This window comes from Neoarius graeffei, chromosome 4 (genome assembly GCF_027579695.1).
Source record: "Neoarius graeffei isolate fNeoGra1 chromosome 4, fNeoGra1.pri, whole genome shotgun sequence".
NCBI lineage: Eukaryota > Metazoa > Chordata > Actinopteri > Siluriformes > Ariidae > Neoarius > Neoarius graeffei.
The window spans coordinates 48,219,792-48,240,365 of NC_083572.1; the positions used below are offsets into that span (position 1 = coordinate 48,219,792).

The window sequence follows — 20,574 nt, forward strand, 5'->3', positions numbered from 1 at the left end:
CATATTTTATTCAGAATAGAACATAGATGACATATCAAATGTTTAAACTGAGAAAATGTATCATTTAAAGAGAAAAATTAGGCGATTTTAAATTTCATGACAACAACACATCTCAAAAAAGTTGGGACAAGGCCATGTTTACCACTGTGAGACATCCCCTTTTCTCTTTACAACAGTCTGTAAACGTCTGGGGACTGAGGAGACAAGTTGCTCAAGTTTAGGAATAGGAATGTTAACCCATTCTTGTCTAATGTAGGATTCCAGTTGCTCAACTCTCTTAGGTCTTTTTTGTCGTATCTTCCGTTTTATGATGCGCCAAATGTTTTCTATGGGTGAAAGATCTGGACTGCAGGCTGGCCAGTTCAGTACCCGGACCCTTCTTCTACACAGCCATGATGCTGTAATTGATGCAGTATGTGGTTTGGCATTGTCATGTTGGAAAATGCAAGGTCTTCCCTGAAAGAGACGTCGTCTGGATGGGAGCATATGTTGCTCTAGAATCTGGATATACCTTTCAGCATTGATGGCGTCTTTCCAGATGTGTAAGCTGCCCATGCCAGACGCACTAATGCAACCCCATACCGTCAGAGATGCAGGCTTCTGAACTGAGCACTGATAACAACTTGGGTCGTCCTTCTCCTCTTTAGTCCGAATGACACGGCGTCCCTGATTTCCATAAAGAACTTCAAATTTTGATTCGTCTGACCACAGAACAGTTTTCCACTTTGCCACAGTCCATTTTAAATGAGCCTTGGCCCAGAGAAGACGTCTGCGCTTCTGGATCATGTTTACATACGGCTTCTTCTTTGAACTATAGAGTTTTAGCTGGCAACGGCGGATGGCACGGTGAATTGTGTTCACAGATAATGTTCTCTGGAAATATTCCTGAGCCCATTTTGTGATTTCCATTATAGAAGCATGCCTGTATGTGATGCAGTGCCGTCTAAGGGCCCGAAGATCACGGGCACCCAGTATGGTTTTCCGGCCTTGACCCTTACGCACAGAGATTCTTCCAGATTCTCTGAATCTTTTGATGATATTATGCACTGTAGATGATATGTTCAAACTCTTTGCAATTTTACACTGTCGAACTCCTTTCTGATATTGCTCCACTATTTGTTGGTGCAGAATTAGGGGGATTGGTGATCCTCTTCCCATCTTTACTTCTGAGAGCCGCTGCCACTCCAAGATGCTCTTTTTATACCCAGTCATGTTAATGACCTATTGCCAATTGACCTTATGAGTTGCAATTTGGTCCTCCAGCTGTTCCTTTTTCGTACCTTTAACTTTTCCAGCCTCTTATTGCCCCGTCCCAACTTTTTTGAGATGTGTTGCTGTCATGAAATTTCAAATGAGCCAATATTTGGCATGAAATTTCAAAATGTCTCACTTTCGACATTTGATATGTTGTCTATGTTCTATTGTGAATACAATATCAGTTTTTGAGATTTGTAAATTATTGCACTCCGTTTTTATTTACAATGTGTACTTTGTCCCAACTTTTTTGGAATCAGGGTTGTATGAAAAAAAAATAGGTTGCCTCAGACTTTTGCACAGTACTGTACGTCCATTCCAAAACCATGGACATTCACATGTAATTTGTTCCTGCATTTGCTTGTGGCCTCTTCTGGGAAGGCTTTCCACTTGATTTTGGAGCGTGGCTGTGTGGATTTTTGCTCATTCAGCAACAAGAACATTAGTGAGATCAGGCACTGATGTCAAGTGAGAAGGCCTGGCACGCAGTCAGCAATGGGGTAGAGGTCAGGACTTGGGCCACCCAAGTTCTTCCACATCAACCTTAGTAATCTATGTCTTTGTAAGTTATTGTGACATGATTAAACAGCATCGCAGTGAAGGAAAATCTTAAAGTGCATATCCTGGACCAATTTTGTGTCTTTTTATATGAAAGTATGTCCCTTTACGCACTCATCCGGAAGGGTAATTTTGCACAAGGCCATCTGTCTACAGCAGAAAAAAATAAAATAACAAAACATGTCTGGAAAAATCCCAAGGGAGTCTGGAGCCAGATTCGTGACGTCACCTGCGGAAGTGCCAGCAGGCTGAGAGACCCTGCATGGATTCAGTGCACAGCCTGTGTAGACCAAGTTTAGCAGCTAGCGATTTTGCATTGAAATATGGAATTGTCGCCTGAGCTTCTAAACCCATGGATTCATGTATCAATGCTCATCTATCTACTGCTACATAAATCATATTTTTTCTAATCGCTATTATGTATTTATGTATTTCTTCATTTAGAAGAGTACTGGCTACTGTAGGAGAAAGATTTCATAAGCTGCACGCATGGAATCGGCTAAGCAGGGTTGCATATACATTTAATGTGTTTGACAGGTCCCAAGATCTCAAGCCCTGACACGCATATCCCTTGATACATGTGAAGTAAGTGTATTATTGCCCAGCGCTTTCATGTTGTACCACACAAACACAGGAACACCTAATTTAGAGTATAGTTTCTCTTATTTCTTACCCTGGCAACAGTCAACTTGTGAATCGCCGATTTTCTTGGTCTTTTTCTCGGCTCTGCTTTGGTCTTCGGCTTTGAAGTGCTCCCATTTCTCTCTCATTGTCCGGTCTTTTGGGAAACGATGAGTACTAATCCCATCAAGATAGCTGCTACACCCTCCTACAATACATCTGTTAACCATTTTAATAATTATGTGATAACGTTGAAGAAATTTGCAGAAAACCACCAGGTCGTTTTCTCATAAACAAACCAGCACTGACGTAGGATTCAGAAGGAGGCGTCCCGCACGTGACGTCACGAAAATGGCTTAATTTCGCCTCAAATGGCTTAATTTCAACTGAATTTTTCTGGTATTGCGCAAGGTAAAAAAATTGCACAAAATGCAAAATGTGACAGATATTTGACCAAAGTTTAATATAAAATAGAATTACATTGATCTTGCTCCTGAATTTACCCGTGATATGCACTTTAATTCTGCTGCATACAAAGACATTCTAGCTAATCCTGTGCTTACAACTGTGTGTCAACAGTCTGGGGGACGACTCACATTTGCATGATAGTCAGGTTCAGAAACTTTGTTGAGCAATGGAACATGACTGTGTTCCATTGCTCATTGAGATCACAGTCAGTACGTTTACATGCACATCCAAATCGAGCTACTGTTGGTAATCGAGCAAAGGGTCCCAGCAGGGGTGCCAGAGAAATCCAATCCTACATGCACAAGTGAAATCGGGCTATTGTGCAAGGTGCATTGTGCACCCGAGCCACACGTGGCGCTACACGCCCCATCGTGTTGGTACACTTCCGGTTGTCGTCATGAAGAAGAGCTATACTGTTGCCAGATACTGCTGACGTATTCCAGCCCAAAACATGTTCAAATCCGCCAAAAAGCACTTAAAACCCCCCAATCTGGCAACATTGGCAGTTCCGTGTTCAAGCTGTTAGGCTTGCTCTAACAGACTGTATGGCTACAAACTGTCCTGCGCAGACCACTGTTTTGTAAGACAACTTATTTTGCACAATTGTATATTTTTCTAAAGTCCATTTTTTGCTTACAATTTAACTTGTCTTAATAAACACACAAAAAGTTAAATTGTTTTGTTTTTATTGGCATTCTTCAGATGTTGGACATCTATACACACACACACACACACACACACACACACAAATACAGTGACTTGTTTATGTACACAATTCACAGCTATGCAACAACTGTACAGATGTATTTGGTGATACAGTAAGTGAGCTAAATTTTAACAGTGCAAACAATGCCACAAAAAGAAAACGATTCATGCCGTTGTCATGCCGACCGAGGCTGTTGTGTTTCCCGCTTGTGGTCTTGTCACTTCCGGAAGGGGCAGTGCTGAAGTAAGTAGCTCGAATACGTAGCTCGATAGGGTATACATGCACTAAGTAGCTCGGCAGAAATCGCATAATCTAGGTCGTGTAGCTCGATTCCGAGAAATCAAGTTCGGTTCAATTTCAGCCGAATTAAGGTGTATACATGGCATTTTGAACTTCGATTTCAGTCGAGCAACGGCAGAAATTCGATTTTCTCTATGTGCATGTAAACGCACTGACTGAATATTGCTTAAAAATAGTAACTGAGAAAAGACTCACTTACTCCTTTGTTTTTAGGAGTTAAGAGTGAAACCTGATCAATATGCCTTATGTCTGAAGTCATCTCTGTCTCTTACTACATACTATTTTAACTGCACTGTGCCCCCTGTGACATGACAGCTCACCTCTGGCAGGAACAAAGTCATAAATTAGCACCAGAAACGTTATGTACATCACTCATATGCCAATATAAACATATAAAATATGTTTTAGGGTGGTGTTTCAGGGCAGCATGGTGGTGTAGTGGTTAGCACTGTTGCCTCACAGCAAGAAGGTTCTGAGTTTGAGCCCAGTGGCTGACAGGGGCCTTTCTGTGCAGAGTTTGTATGTTTGCCCCGTGTCTGCGTGGGTTTCCTCTGGGTGCTCCAGTTTCCCCCACAGTCCAAAGACATGCAGTTAGGTTAACTGGTGACTCTAAATTGCCCGTAAGTGTGAAGGGTTGTTTCCCAAGACCAGAAATGGGAGGGTTGTGGTAGGAAGGGCATCTAGTGTAAAACCATGCTTCAATTAAAGATAGACAGCCTTTTGATTTCATAAATTTGGTGAAATTTAGTTCCCTCTGAAATTTGGTCATTGTGATATGTTTATTTATGTAATATCTCAAAAAACACACACACACACACACACACACACACACACACACACACACACACACACACACACAACAGGCCATTCTGTGGCTGGGAAGTTATTTAATTTGAGGGGATTCCCTAGCAAATAATGTGCATGAAATCACTCATTTTGTGCAGTCAAGCAGACAGAGGAAGTCCACGTGCACATGTGCAAGTTTACCTGCTGCTTCTTTTGGGTTTTACGGCAGCTGGCATCCACAGTATTGCATGATTGCCATCTACAGGTTTACCTTGACCGTGCACTGACAGTTACATCATTCTGTCACTAAATGATCAGCTGATCACACCGAGGTGCTCACTGACCGCCAATATTTATTAGTTTGGTCCAGTGGTTGTGTTAGACTTTTTCATTGTCCGTCATTTTGACGGACAGGGTCGTAAAAATTCCGTCATTGTCCATTATTATCTGTCATTTTATTTTAACTTTTAAATGACAATGTATATAGGCTATAAATGCTATATATTTAATAACTTGTGTTTTCATGGACTCATTTTCATTTAAAAATTAATTCACAGAACAAGCTTGTATTATTTAATCATTTATTTATGTATTTATGATGCAAAAAGATGAACAGAGATTCTGACATTCGGTCACTTGTGAACCCATTTTCCCTCCGCTAAAAACATTGCGGCTGTTGTGCCTTAACAGGCATATGAACAATGTTATTTTACAACGTAGCAAGACAATTGCAGTTAAAATATGAACAGTCCACTACAACGATTTAAGTGACAATCTAATTTGACCTGTTTGCGTGAGCTCAAACCTTCCTTCTGGCCCGCATGGATTTAAATTGGGAGCTCGCTTGTGCATAATCAAAGTCGTCAATGGAGATTGCTGCCGAGGTAATTGTCATTAAATTTTGCGTCTTTGCCTCGGACAGACGACTTCTCATTGATGTTTTAATTTTATTCTGAAGGCTGAACCCGCGCTCTGCTGCGACACTGGAGACTGGAATAACCAGCGCCACTTCAGCCAAAGTTCTGAAGTTGGGAAACATTTCTCCCAGGGAAGTGATCAGAAGCCGGCAAGAGCCTCTGAAAGTTGGATTTCCCGACCCTGCTAGTACTCTCTTCATAGGGAGGAAATCCTGCAGCATGCGGTCTTTCTGCACCAGTGGTGCAGCTGCACCCCGCGGTAACCCGGGTCACAGACGCGTTCCAACGCGTCCAGTCCATGCCTCTTCCATGAACTACCGGCTACTTAAATTGATCATCATCTGTCAAAATCACGCACGGCCTTCAGATTCTTCCGTAGGCTACTTAAATTTGTCATAGTGGGGGTCGGCTCGGCTCGGCTCAGCGGAGCCTGGAACCTGACACGGAAGGTCTTAAATAAAACGAAGTTATGTTTAAATGTTAGTTTGTCTACCCGTGCTCTCATTAAAATGATAGTTTAGCAGATATTTGAGCAGTGATGGTCCTAAGCTTCCTAAGCTTGCTGGGGAAGAATACAATAAATCGGCATTTGTTTCATTTTAAAAACAAGAAAACAAGTAGCCTAAATGAGCGCTATTGCATTAAGACGTACAGGCAGGGAAATGACACAAACAACCCAATGCATCTCTTTTTTTTAATAGCAAAAATGACGTGTCTTCTGCAGAGAAGGGAAACATTAATACATCTCACTGTGCTAGTGGTTAGAAAAGTCAGAGCGTGGTCAGGAGCGCGATAGGGGGGAACAGCTTTGCGCAGTGGCTACAATGTGAGTAGCCTATGCACTGAACATCAAGACTGCCGCAACGTCGGCTCAGATTGAAAGTGACAGCAGTGAAGACTATGTATACTAGAGCCCTGCACTCCCGCGGGAGTCCCGCGGGACCCGCCGCAAAGCAGTGCGGCACGGGACAAATTTTGAAAGCTCATTGCGGGCGCGGGCGGGACCGGAAGTGCACATATGCACGCGCGGGCGGGAGTGCACATATGCGGCGCGGGTGGGAGCGGTGATAAGCTGCAGTCCCGCTAACTAAAAACGTGCTTGAAATAAAATTTATAAATTATTAATTCTTATGTCTATCATATATAATTTGTGCTGGATATTTTATTTGGCATTAATAAAAACATTTTAAGATGCCTAAATTTGCAGAGAAAGTCAGATTGCCAGATTGAGTGAGAAATAGCATCTTAAACTTGCCCTTGATCACTTTAATGACTCGCAGTTCACACCCAGCTAGCAAGAAAACCATAAGTAAGTTGATTTACTTGTTGCGTTAGTCTACAACTTTAATCAGAGAGACAGGTTACACAGTGACGGTAGGCTTGACTCAATGCTATCCCAGAAATCCTTCCTGTAATATGCAAATTTGGCTGTCCAATCAGAGGAGGCCAAATTTGCATATTACAGGAAGGATTTCTGGGATAGCATTGAGTCAAGCCTACCATCACTGTGTAACATGTCTCTCTGATTAAAGTTGTAGACTAACGCAAGCAGTAAATCAATTTACTTCTTTTACTAGCTCTGCTTTGTAATAATAAAAAAAAAAATTTAAAAAAAAAAAAAAAAAACACACTGGTACAAAGCAAGCCCATTCACTTTTTTTATGCTGATCAAGGAATTGCAATGGTTTCTCATGTGTTAAAAATGTGTGATTTGCAATTAAATATTTTAATCGTTTAACAGCAGTAATTATCATTATTAGAGATACTACATGCTGAATTCAGAAACAAGTTAAACAATAACAAACGTGAGCTGTAGATATTTATGCTCAAATCCACTCAAAGTAGGGGGCGGGGCACCATCACGCTGTGTCAAGACAAGAACTTTCCTGAGAAATAACGCGAACGTCTGCATCATGCGGGATTTGCGGGCGGGAGCAGGACTGAAAATCATAATTTTTTTATGGGCGCGGGCGGGAGCGGGACTGAAAATCGTAATTCTTTGCGCGCGGGCGGGAGTGGGACTGCACAATGCGGGCACGGGCGGGAGCGGGACTGAAAAATCCGACCCGCGCAGACCTCTAATGTATACTGTATGTAAGAAAACTCTGCCACAACTTGCCAATCATTTCAATTGTGTGTTTCATTATGTTTTATTATTGTTATTATTAGGCTATTATTGTTATTGGTAATGGTAACGGTAAACATCCGTCAAAATGACCGACAGCCTTCAGATTTTTCCGTCATAGCTAAAAAAATCCGTCAATGATGGACAATTGTCGGTTAACGCGACCTATGGTTTGGTCCTGCGTTTCCTTTCCTTCGCAAAATAACATCTTTCCTTCTCGCTTTCCGTTACTGTAGTCGGCCTTTCACATTTCATTCGCACACTCATGTCCTCCATTTGTCTCACCTGTTTCAAATTTGTATCCCACAATACCTTGCACAAACTAGGAAAGCCCACCACGAGATGCATGATGTAGTATCTTGAATTGGGTCATGGTGAAGCAGGAAAAAATAGCAGAGAATTTAAGGCCATGTGGCCCTAAATTCATTAATTGTCCTATTAAAAAAACTAATAAAACTGGAAATCTGTTATTCAAATTCAGTAGCTAAACAAAAATAATTGGGTGTCAGGGAACATTATTTTTATGACCTACGCTTGAACAATCTGAAAGGCAGCCTAACTTTAATATGACATGTGGATCAATAGAGTCTACATGGACCCCAACTTGGCAACACTGCTGGACAAGGAAGAAGAAGAGAAGAGTGTAGTTTCTCTTTAAATCTCTTTCACACAGTCAATTAAACTTGTCACATCTCAATCCTTACTAGACTAAAAGTAGCAAACCAAAACATTACTCAGCAGCGTGTACAGTGGTGCTGGAAAGTTTGTGAACCCTTTAGAATTTTCTATATTTCTGCATAAATATGACCTAAAACATCATCAGATTTTCACACAAGTCCTAAAAGTAGATAAAGAGAACCCAGTTAAACAAATGAGACGAAAATATCATACTTGGTCATTTATTTACTGAGGAAAATGATCCAATACTACATATCTGTGAGTGGCAAAAGTATGCAAACCTGATTTATTAGCTTTGCCATAGCAAGATCTATATATGTACATACATTATGGCTGGGAAACCACTACAGCTTGCGCCAATTACAGTGGCCCCATTGTACTGAATCTGCATGTCTTTGAACTGTGGGGGAAACTGGAACATCCGGAAGAAACCCACGCAGACCATGCAAACTCCACACAGAAAAGCCCCTGTCGGCCGTGAGGTTCGAACCTGGAACCTTCTTGCTGTGAGGTAAGGGCCTCTGCATGCTCTTGCGACAAGGCTTTCGCAGACAGCTTTTCGCAGACAGTTGTAATTTATCGTTGAGCGGGGAGTAATAGGCGTGTGCGATGTTATTCACCACCACAATGCAAGGGGGTGCGAAGTCGCGAAATCGCTAGTAGTTGGTGGGTGTGGTTAGTGGAGTGTTTATCCTCCGGTTACTTATAATGACTAGAACTGGAGTCGTATAGATGTACGTACTTCCTCACTTCCTCGATCAACCGCTCTTCGTGCTGCTCCATCTTCGTTCATGTTTTTAAAAATGGCGGTAGTGAAAACAAAACAAACCGGGAAAGTAGGGAAGCAGAAGTGCGTGTATAGCGGATGTAGAGTGGACCAATCAGAGCCCTCTTGTCTGCGAGGCTTCTGCGGTGGTCACAATTTTTGGGAGGTGCGCGCAGAGCGTCTGCGAAGGTGGGGGGGGGCTACGCAGACGCCATCTGCGACGCCATCTGCGAGGACTGCGTTGTCAGCATAAATTGGCCTTTACAGTGCTAACCACTACACCACCGTGCAGCCTCTAGGATTAGCAGTTAATTTGAAGGTGAAATTAGAGTCAGGTGTTTTCAATCAATGGGATGACAATCAGGTGTGAGTAGGCACCCTGTTTTATTTAAAGAACAGGGATCTATCAAAGTCTGATCTTCACAAAAGTCTGATTTTGTCTGTGGAAGTGTATCATGGTACGAACAAAGGAGATTTCTGAGGACCTCAGAAAAAGCGTTGTTGATGCTCATCAGGCTGGAAAAGGTCACAAAACCATCTCGACAGAGTTTGGACTCCACCGATCCACAGTCAGACAGATTGTGTACAAATGGAGGAAATTCAAGACCATTGTTACCCTCCCCAGGAGTGGTCAACCAACAAAGATCACTCCAAGAGCAAGGCGTGTAATAGTCAGCGAGGTCACAAAGGACCCCAGGGTAACTTCTAAGCAACTGAAGGCCTCTCTCACATTAACTCTCTCTCACAACGTTCATGAGTCCACCATCAGGAGAACACCGAACAACAATGGTGTGCATGGCAGGGTTGCAAGGAGGAAGCCACTGCTCTCCAAAAAGAACATTGCTGCTCGTCTGCAGTTTGCTAAAGATCACGTGGACAAGCCAAAAGGCTATTGGAAAAATGTTTTGTGGACAGATGAGACCAAAATAGAACTTTTTGGTTTAAATGAGAAGCGTTATGTTTGGAGAAAGGAAAACACTGCATTCCAGCATAAGAACCTTATCCCATCTGTGAAACATGGTGGTGGTAGTATCACGGTTTGGGCCTGTTTTGCTGCATCTGGGCCAGAACGGCTTGCCATCATTGATGAAACAATAAATTCTGAATTATACCAGCGAATTCTAAAGGAAAATGTCAGGACATCTGTCCATGAACTGAATCTCAAGAGAAGGTGGGTCATGCAGCAAGACAACGACCCTAAGCACACAAGTCGTTCTACCAAAGAATGGTTAATGTTTTGGAATGGCCAGGTCAAAGTCCTGACCTTAATCCAATCGAAATGTTGTGGAAGGACCTGAAGTGAGCAGTTCATGTGAGGAAACCCACCAACATCCCAGAGTTGAAGCTGTTCTGTATGGAGGAATGGGCTAAAATTCCTCCAAGCCAGTGTGCAGGACTGATCAACAGTTACCGGAAACGTTTAGTTGCAGTTATTGCTGCACAAGCGGATCACACCAGATACTGAAAGCAAAGGTTCATATACTTTTGCTACTCACAGATATGTAATATTTGATAATTTTCCTCAATAAATAAATGGCCAAGTATCAGAATCAGAATTGGAATTACTTTATTAATCCCCGGAGGGAAATTCAAATTTGCAACCAAGCTCCTGAATGAAAGAAGTAGTAAACATGTCTAAAAATAGAAGATAAAATAGTCTTTAAAAAATAAATAAATAAAAATAAAATAAATTTAAATAAGTTCAATAACTTAAGTAAAAGCAAAATGAAGTGATTTTATATACAATGATTCCTATATACATATATTGCACCTGAGTTAAGGATACATGGTGAGACAGCGTACCACAGTTATACAGTGGCATTGTACAGCTTGACAGCAACAGGTAGGAATGATTTCCTGCGTCTCTCAGTTGTGCAGTGTGGAAGAATCAGCCGTTTACTGAATGTGCTCCTGTGACTGATCAGCTCCTCATGTAGAGGGTGGGAAGGACAGTCTAAGATTGTTTTTATTTTGGACAGTGTCCTCTTCTCCAACACCACTGTCAGAGAGTCCAGTTCCACGCCTACAACATGGCCAGCCTTCCTGATGATCTTATTGAGTCTGTTAGTGTCCTTCACCCTCAAGCTGCTGCCCCAGCAGACGACAGCATACAGGATGGCGCTGGCCACCACAGACTCATAGAACATACGCAGCATTGTTCGGCAGATGTTGAAGGACCTCAGGCGTCTCAGAAAATAAAGACGGCTCTGGCCCTTTTTGTATACAAAAAGGATAATATTATGTTTAATATGTATAAACACGCGGCACAGTGGTGTAGTGGTTAGCGCTGTCGCCTCACAGCAAGAAGGTCCGGGTTTGAGCTCCGTGGCCGGTGAGGGTCTTTCTGTGCGGAGTTTGCATGTTGTCCGCGTGGGTTTGTTCCGGTTTCCCCCCACAGTCCAAAGATATGCGGTTAGGTTAACTGGTGACTCTAAATTGACCGTAGGTGTGAATGGTTGTCTGTGTCTATGTGTCAGCCCTGTGCTGACCTGGGTGTACCCTGCCTTTCGCCCGTAGTCAGCTGGGATAGGCTCCAGCTTGCCTGCGACCCTGTAGAACAGGATAAAGTGGCTAGAGATAATGAGATTAGATGTATAAACATGGGGTGGCATGGTGGTGTAGTGGTTAGCGCTGTTGCCTCACAGCAAGAAGGTCCGGGTTCGAGCTCTGTGGCCGGCGAGGGCCTTTCCTCTGGGTGCTCCGGTTTTCACCACAGTCCAAAGACATGCAGGTTAGGTTAACTGGCGACTCTAAATTGACTGAGTGTGAATGGTTGTCTATGTGTCAGCTAGGGTGGCCAGACGTCCGGCTTTAGGCCGGACCGTCCGTCTTTTCAATGTCTTGTCCGGCGTCCGGCGCAGCATCAAGCCGGACGCGCATTTGTCCTCCTTTTAGAGACGATGAGCGGAATTATATAATATCGACTTGCCAGACTGGAAGAGCAGAGTTCTAGAATAACGTTTTGTAGGGAAACTGCAGATCTGTGCTGCACACTAGTAATCTACAATAAAGAGTCTATGGCTCAATGTTTTTTGGCATGCAATGCGAACTCCGCACCGCGAGGCATTGCATTCTAGAACGCGTTGCGCTCTATCCTTTAATGATCTTCCTGGCGAGTGGCTAGTGCCCTGCCCCCCTGGCCCTGGCTGAGACTTGGAAACATGAGTCTGTCCGGTAGACCAGCTGCTCACAACTTAACTTGTTAGGATATGGATGACAGTGCAAATGCACATCTACTATATCTACCTTAAGTTTAATTTCAGTGGTTTGTTACTCCACAATGTTTTTAATAAATACAAATATGGTGTTCTAGCCAATTAAGAGCTAATACATGAATTATAATAAATACTATGAATGCTTTAAAACATTTTATAATGTTGCTGGTTATGTTGCCTATTTGTTCTTTGAGAATCTACAAATGTTGTGCTTTTTGGTACTCAGCACCTTAAGTTTAATTTCAGTGGTTTGTTAACTCCACAATGTTTTTCATCTCATCTCATTATCTCTAGCCGCTTTATCCTTCTACAGGGTCGCAGGCAAGCTGGAGCCTATCCCAGCTGACTACGGGCGAGAGGTGGGGTACACCCTGGACAAGTCGCCAGGTCATCACAGGGCTGACACATAGACACAGACAACCATTCACACTCACATTCACACCTACGGTCAATTTAGAGTCACCAGTTAACCTAACCTGCATGTCTTTGGACTGTGGGGGAAACCGGAGCACCCGGAGGAAACCCATGCGGACACGGGGAGAACATGCAAACTCCGCACAGAAAGGCCCTCGCCGGCCGCTGGGCTCGAACCCAGACCTTCTTGCTGTGAGGCGACAGCGCTAACCACTACACCACCGTGCCGCCCTCCACAATGTTTTTAATAAATATAAATACTGTGTGTTCTAGCCAATTAAGAGCTAATACATCAATTATAATAAATACTATGAATGCTTTGACCTTACTCTTTTTTCCCCACAATCATAATCTTTAACCCTACAAAATTGCGATGTTGATTTCACCAAACTTGAGTGACTTGCATAAAAATAATCCATTCTCAATCTTGCCACTGTGGTTTACATAAAAATTTGAGGGCTATGAATCAGATGGGATTTGCCATTATTCACCCTAAAATTGATTAGAATGCAGGAAATTGCATCTAAGAAATACAAAGTTTTCTGGGGGAGGGCCCCCAGACCCCCCGTCCAAATAATGTCCTCCTTTTTGGTGTTATGGAAATGGTCACCCTAGTGTCAGCCCTGTGATGACCTGGTGACTTGTCCAGGGTGTACCCCGCCTTTCGCCCGTAGTCAGCTGGGATAGGCTCCTATGACTCTGTAGAACAGGATAACGCGGCTAGAGATATCTACTTTTCGGACTTGTGTGAAAATCTGACACGTTTTAGGTCATTTATGCAGAAATATAGAAAATTCTAAAGGGGTCACAAACTTTCAATGTCAGGAGAACTGGAGCTATAGAGACCTTGCAGTCACGTGACCGGAAAGTACACAGACGCCATCTTGTCTGGCAACAACACAGCTGAATACTGCTGCACTCGTGTACAGAATGGATCAATTTCAACCGACGGACTACACGGCTCATTTTTCTAATGAACAGATAACTAGATATATGTCTAAAATAAACGATCTACAGATTAGTGACCCTTATGGCTTTCCGGACGGAGTTTTCACGACCGTGTCAGTGGATGTTGAACTGCCAGCGGAATACCCAGACATGTATAATTACCTCATCAACTTTCCCTCGCTGTTCAGTGGTGAAGCACTGCGTGCTTATAAATCTCTGCACAGTTATCTTTACAGAAATTCAGGATTTGTCAGCGACTCAGATGTGGCATCTTGTAAACAAGAAAATAATCCTCACTGGATGGGTAAGTCACTTAAGTATTACTAGTACTGCACTGACCAGCCGATTATAGAATAGAATAGAATAAGGTAATTCCAGCTGTAATTCCAAATCGTCCGTTTTGTTTACCACGGATCTGGCGTTGGAGAGGTAGAGGCTTAAGGCCTCTGCATGCTCTTGCGACAAGGCTTTCGCAGATAGCTTTTTGCAGACAGTTGTAATTTATTGTTGAGCGGGGATAATAGGCGTGCGCGATGTTATTCACCGGCACAACGCAAGGGGGCGCGAAGTCGCTAGGAGTAGTTTGTGGGTGTGGTTAGTGGAGTGTTTATCCTCCGGTTACTTATAATGACTAGAACTTTTTTTTTTTATCATGACTAGAACTGGAGTCGTATAGATGTACGTACTTCCTCAATCAACCGCTCTTCATGCTGCTCCATCTTCGCTCGTGTTTTTAAAAATGCCGGTCGTGAAAACAAACCAAACCGGGAAAGTAGGGAAGCGGAAGTGCGTGTACAGCAGATGTAGAGTGGACCAATCAGAGCTCTCTTGTCTGCGACGCTGTCTGCGAGGCTTCTCCGGTGGTCACAATTTTTGAGAGGTGCGCGCAGAGTGTCTGCGAAGGTGGGGGGGCTACGCAGACACTATCTGCGACACCGTCTGTGAGGACTGGGTTGTCAGCATAAATTGGCCTTTAGCAGTGGAGGTTTGAGTAGCTGTTTTCTGAGCTTAGTCAACAGGCCGGCTCTGCAGCCTCGCTTTTGCTTCCGCTCCCGGCGCCGCCTCCTTCGCTTTGCTTCCGATAACAATCCACAGGGACCCCGCTGGTCTCGCTATCTCGTCCGGAATGTTTTTTTTTTTTTTTCTTGTCCGGAATGTTGTGCATGCGATGGAAATCGCTACAAACCGTCATTTTCTGATGGAAACCAATGTCCAGTAAGTCCATACGGTTGTAGTGGATATTGAAGTCCGGTACTAGACCCCGAAGCCGCTGCCAGGCGCCGCTAAAACCACCATTTAGAATTTGAGCTGCCTCCAGCCAATAATTTTGTAAGCCAATTTGAGCCGCTATCTAATAAAATTTGGCTGAGCCACTAAGAATTGTGTACATCAAATAATGGGTTTATCCACATCATGAGCTACAAGAAAAGTGACACAAACATGATCAACTGTACACACTAGTAGTAACACAATAGAGACGTATAGGCATACACTGTAGAGATTTAGAACTGATATCACAGCACAGAGAGCCACCACAAGCTTGCCGTTGTGACTACCTGTCTGGCTTCCCGCCCCTCACACCGTTACCACGATACACTGGGGAACCCGGGAACCCACCCAGAGCATCAATCGACTCCGATATTGACGAGATGGCTGCATTCTTTGCCGCTGCTGAGGGAAAGTGTAAAGGTATTTTTTTGTTTGTTTCACATACTTCAAGATTGATTAAAAAAAAAGTACTCCACCACTCTACTTTCATCATAGTAAGATAGCTGCCAGTCCTTCACTGGTCATTGCTAGTGAGAGTAGATAGCTAGATGCCTTCCTCGAACAATCCAGATTAGCTTATTATTAGCATTGAACTACAATCTTGCTAGATTTATATTTACAATGAAGTAAGAGACCAGGGGACCTGTGGTAATTTGCTATTTATTCCCCCCATTTGTTTGATCCGTTCGCCCGGATATATGCCACACAGTGACGTCCAGTATCAGCCATTTGTAGCCATAAACATTTTGGTGGCTGCAGCAGCCATTAAGGTTTTGGCTGAGTCAGCTAGCCAGCCAATAATTTCATCAGCCAGCCATTATCCTGAAAACAAACGGCTTCGGGGTCTATCCGGTACAGACGAACAACACGCAAAAATACACACATAAAAAATGTGCACAGGTAGGGAGAGCTTGTAGCCGCAGCCGTTGTAGTAGAATTGTATATAGTAGGGTTTTCCAGAAGAAAAGGTAGAAGTAGAAGGCGGAAATATGGCGTTTGACCGACAAGATGGCGTCTGTCACAATCTGGCTCGGCTGTGACGTCACATGCAAGTGCTCCATAGAGTGTCAACATGAAGGAAGATACTGTGTTTTTATTAACATTTCGGACTGGAAATGTCAGGAAACTTTTCTTTCACGTTAAAAACTTAATCCACTTTATTGGTTTCCAGTTAACCGAAAGAGCAGACGTGCTCGTTTCTATCATCTCTCATTCATCAAGAAAATGTAATCCTGATTTCTCCTCCTGGAGCTGTACATGGCTCCTGAAGCGGAAGTGCCGGTTGGCTTCCTGAGCGTCTGCACGCGGAGGATCCCGTTCCAGAATGAATTGAGGCGCATGCGCAAACTCACCGCGTGGAAACCTCGAATAAAAGGTCACAGACCTTTAAACATGTTCATAATAAACAACATGCGGTCATTCTGCCGAGCATTTCAATTCTTATTTAAAAACAAATCCTTGTGTTTAAGCACTCTAGAGACAATACAAATACCAGGAGATGCGCACAGTCCTCTGTGGACTGAATATTCACTCAATAATAGTCGGACAAGCAGTTTGTATTGCCTTAAATTGAGTTCAGCGACTGAATAACGTGTGGGTCGATATTTTGTTATGGATACCGTGAGACACCGATTTAACCGTTAAACACATAGACATGACACACCAGCAGGAATCCTCTCTCTCTCTCTCCCTCTCTCTCTCTCTCTCTCTCTGTACAGCCTGTTCCTCTACTCAAACACTCATTCCTGCAGAAACAACATGTATTCAATATTACAAAATATCCCGAATAACACTGCTGTTTTCATTTTATTCCTCGCAAGCAACAAACTTTTTAAAACGATAAAATAACTCACCAGTCGATGAAAACACAAATACAGCACTGACTTCCACTTATTTCCTCCGTTAACGAGTTTTTTTTTTAATGATTATTATTATTTATTTACATAAAATGTGGTTTTGTCTTTGCACAGGGATGGACTCAGAACTCCTTCTTCTTGTGTCACACAGACGCCGTTTTGGAAATTAATTCATTTCAGAGTCGCTCTTAAGTTAGAAATATAGGCGGGGCCATGTAGGTCCCGCCCTTCTTAAACCATCCAATCAGGATCACTTACAGTGGTGCTTGAAAGTTTGTGAACCCTTTAGAATTTTCTATGTTTCTGCATAAATGACCAAAAACATGATCAGGTTTTCACACAAGTTCTACAAGTAGATAAAGAGAACCCAGTTAAACAAATATTATACTTGGTCATTTATTTACTGAAGAAAATGATCCAATATTACGAACCCACCAACATCTCAGAGTTGAAGCTGTATTGGGGCTAAAATTCATCCGTACAGAACAGCTTCAACTCTGGGATGTTGGTGGGTTTCCTCACATGAACTGCTCGCTTCAGGTCCTTCCACAACATTTCGATTGGATTAAGGTCAGGACTTTGACTTGGCCATTCCAAAACATTAACCATTCTTTGGTAGAACAACTTGTGTGCTTAGGGTCGTTGTCTTGCTGCATGACCCACCTTCTCTTGTTCATCAGTTCATGGACAGATGTCCTGACATTTTCCTTTAGAATTCGCTGGTATAATTCAGAATTCATTGTTCCATCAATGATGGCAAGCCGTCCTGGCCCAGATACAGCAAAACAGGCCCAAACCATGATACTACCACCACCACGTTTCACAGATGGAATAAGGTTCTTGTGCTGGAATGCAGTGTTTTCCTTTCTCCAAACATAACGCTTCTCATTTAAACCAAAAAGTTCTATTTTGGTCTCGTCTGTCCACAAAACATTTTTCCAATAGCCTTCTGTCTTGTCCACGTGATCTTTAGCAAACTGCAGACGAGCAGCAATGTTCTTTTTGGAGAGCAGTGGCTTTCTCCTTGAAACCCTGCCATGCACACCATTGTTGTTCAGTGTTTTCCTGATGGTGGACTCATGAACATTAACATTTGCCAATGTGAGAGAGACCTTCAGTTGCTTAGAAGTTACCCTGGGGTCCTTTGTGACTTCACACAGTAAAATCCGCATACCCAAATTAACACTGTCAGATTTAATTTCAACACTTTTAAAGTGTCTATATGGGTCCACCCCATGAGTGTTAATTTAACTCTTTTTGCAGTGTTGGTACCTTAACACTAATTTGGTGTCATTTTTCACTCTTTTTGGAGTTAAAAGTTAACACTTATTAACAACATCCAGTGTTAGTTTTTCTCAACACTGATATGTAGTGTTAGACATTAACTCTCTCAGAGGATCATTTGTTGACTATAAAAGTGTTAGCCCCATAACACTTAAAAGGTGTAAATACAGCTCTTCCTCGAAATGATTTTCAAATTAAAGTTTGCTGAAATAAAGGTGGGCATATTTTGTGTTTTACAATTAAACATTTATTTTAAACATTTGCACCCCAAAAAAATGAATTCACATTAAAAAATGTAACAATATGGAACAATATATGTCCTTTTACTCTCATTAGAATATTGCTTCTGAAATGGTTTAAAGTACAGTAAGTCAACTGGTCAACAAAAATCAAAGCATGTTCATTACTTTGTTCCTGTATACAGTATGCATGAAAGTGTTCATCAAAATAAAGTGTATCAACAGTAGAGGCTATTATTAAAGCATGCTGTTCATGTAATATTATGTTACAGATTTTGTTGAATACAGGTAGGTCATTGGATGTTCCAGTGCATACAAACAAATCAATCTGATACTCAGTGGCATAATTTCTGACCCATCTTGCAGTTGAAACATTTGAAAATGGATCTAAATGTAATGTTTGACAGAGTAATTCTCCACCTTCCAAGCGCGCATAGATCTTCTGGCTTCAGCCAATCGATGTGTGTCTATGCAGTGGGCAGGGTGACATGAACACTTCAAGTGTAAAACCCAGGATCGGAATTGAGAGTTAGAAGTGCAGAGTTAATATTTATACAATTACACTGACAGGTTTGATTTAGTGACGCTTTGTTTTTACACCCAATTTTGACACCAACTACTTATCAACTGAAGTCAAATATAATGGATTTAACTCTATCAAAGTAAAATTAACTCTACTTTTGCTCAAATTTCACTAACACCCAAAATTTAACACTTCTGAATTTGCTGTGCACCGACTATTACACGCCTTGCTCTTGGAATGATCTTTGTTGGTCGACCACTCCTGGGGAGGGTAACAATGGTCTTGAATTTCCTCCATTTGTAGACAATCTGTCTGACTGTGGATTGGTGGAGTCCAAACTCTTTAGAGATGGTTTTGTAACCTTTTCCAGCCTGATGAGCATCAACAACGCTTTTTCTGAGGTCCTCAGAAATGTCCCTTGTTGGTGCCATGATACACTTCCACAAACATGTGTTGTGAAGATCAGACTTTGATAGATCCCTGTTCTTTAAATAAAACAGGGTGCCCACTCATGCCTGATTGTCATCCCATTGAGTGAAATTACCTGACTCTAATTTCACCTTCAAATTAACTGCGAATCCTAGAGGTTCACATACTTTTGCCACTCACAGATATGTAATATTGGATCATTTTCCTCAATAAATAAACGATCAAGTATAATATTTTTGTCTCATTTGTTTAACTGGGTTCTCTTTATCTACTTTTAGGACTTGTGTGAAAATCTGATTATGTTTTCAGTTATATTTATGCAGAAATATAGAAAATTATAAAGGGTTCACAAACTTTCAAGCACCACTATGTGCGTTGACAGGCAGGTCACAAAGCGTGCTACTGTACTAAAGAGTAGGCTAGTACAAACAATGGTATACTTATCTAACATACTGCTTAGTTTAATATGATGTATCACTTGATCCATGAGTTTCTTGTGTACACTCTCAGAAACAAAGGTACTAAGCTCAGTAGTGCTTGTTTTCGTTTGTTTTACATTTGGTAATGTACATGTGGTGTACCTTTGATTAGCGTTTAAATTCATTTTTAGGTCCTTAAAAGTCCAGATCTTTTTCTGACATCTTTTTTCCACTTTTATGTAGAGTCCACCAATAGGTTTAAGGGCCTTGCCCAAGGGCCCAATATTGTCAGCACTGTGGGTGGCACTGTTGCCTCACAGCAAGAAGGTTCTGGGTTGGATGGGGGCCTTTCTGTGTGGAGTTTGCATGTTGTCTGTGTGGGTTTCCTCTGGGTGCTCTGGTTTCCCCCAAAGACACGCAGTTAGATTAACATAGGATGGCCTTGGGCGGAAGTGTCCAAGAGTGGCGGTGTGCATGTACACAGTGGCAATGCTCTCCAGTGATGAACTAAATTTCATTGTGCAGTGACAATAAAGGCATTCTATTCTGTTCTGGGGCTTGAACCCCTGACTCTTCGATATCCTTTATTATTCTATCCACATCACTGGATATGAGCAATCACACACTCTGATTGGCTACTCTACTTCTATGCTATCAGCTCATATACCAGGAGTAGAGAAAAACAAAATGGCAGAATGTTTTGCTGAACCAACTGAGGATGAAATAAAAACTCTGCTCAAAAATAAAAACCCCAAAAATACAAAAAAGCAACAAAATATGGAATGAAAGTATTTGATGG

The 20,574-nt window shown here is 42.3% G+C and overlaps 1 protein-coding gene across 2 annotated transcripts in view; it reads right to left on the bottom strand.

Annotated features, from left to right (window-relative positions):
• Positions 1-17,025, bottom strand: part of slc38a3b (solute carrier family 38 member 3b) — a 145,382-nt gene extending 128,357 nt beyond the window's left edge. For both annotated transcript variants that reach the window (XM_060919294.1, XM_060919293.1), the window contains exon 1: positions 16,879-17,025. The gene's annotated coding sequence lies outside the window, so the exon portion shown is untranslated. The remainder of the gene's footprint in view (positions 1-16,878) is intronic.
• Between the last annotated feature and the right edge of the window lie 3,549 nt (positions 17,026-20,574).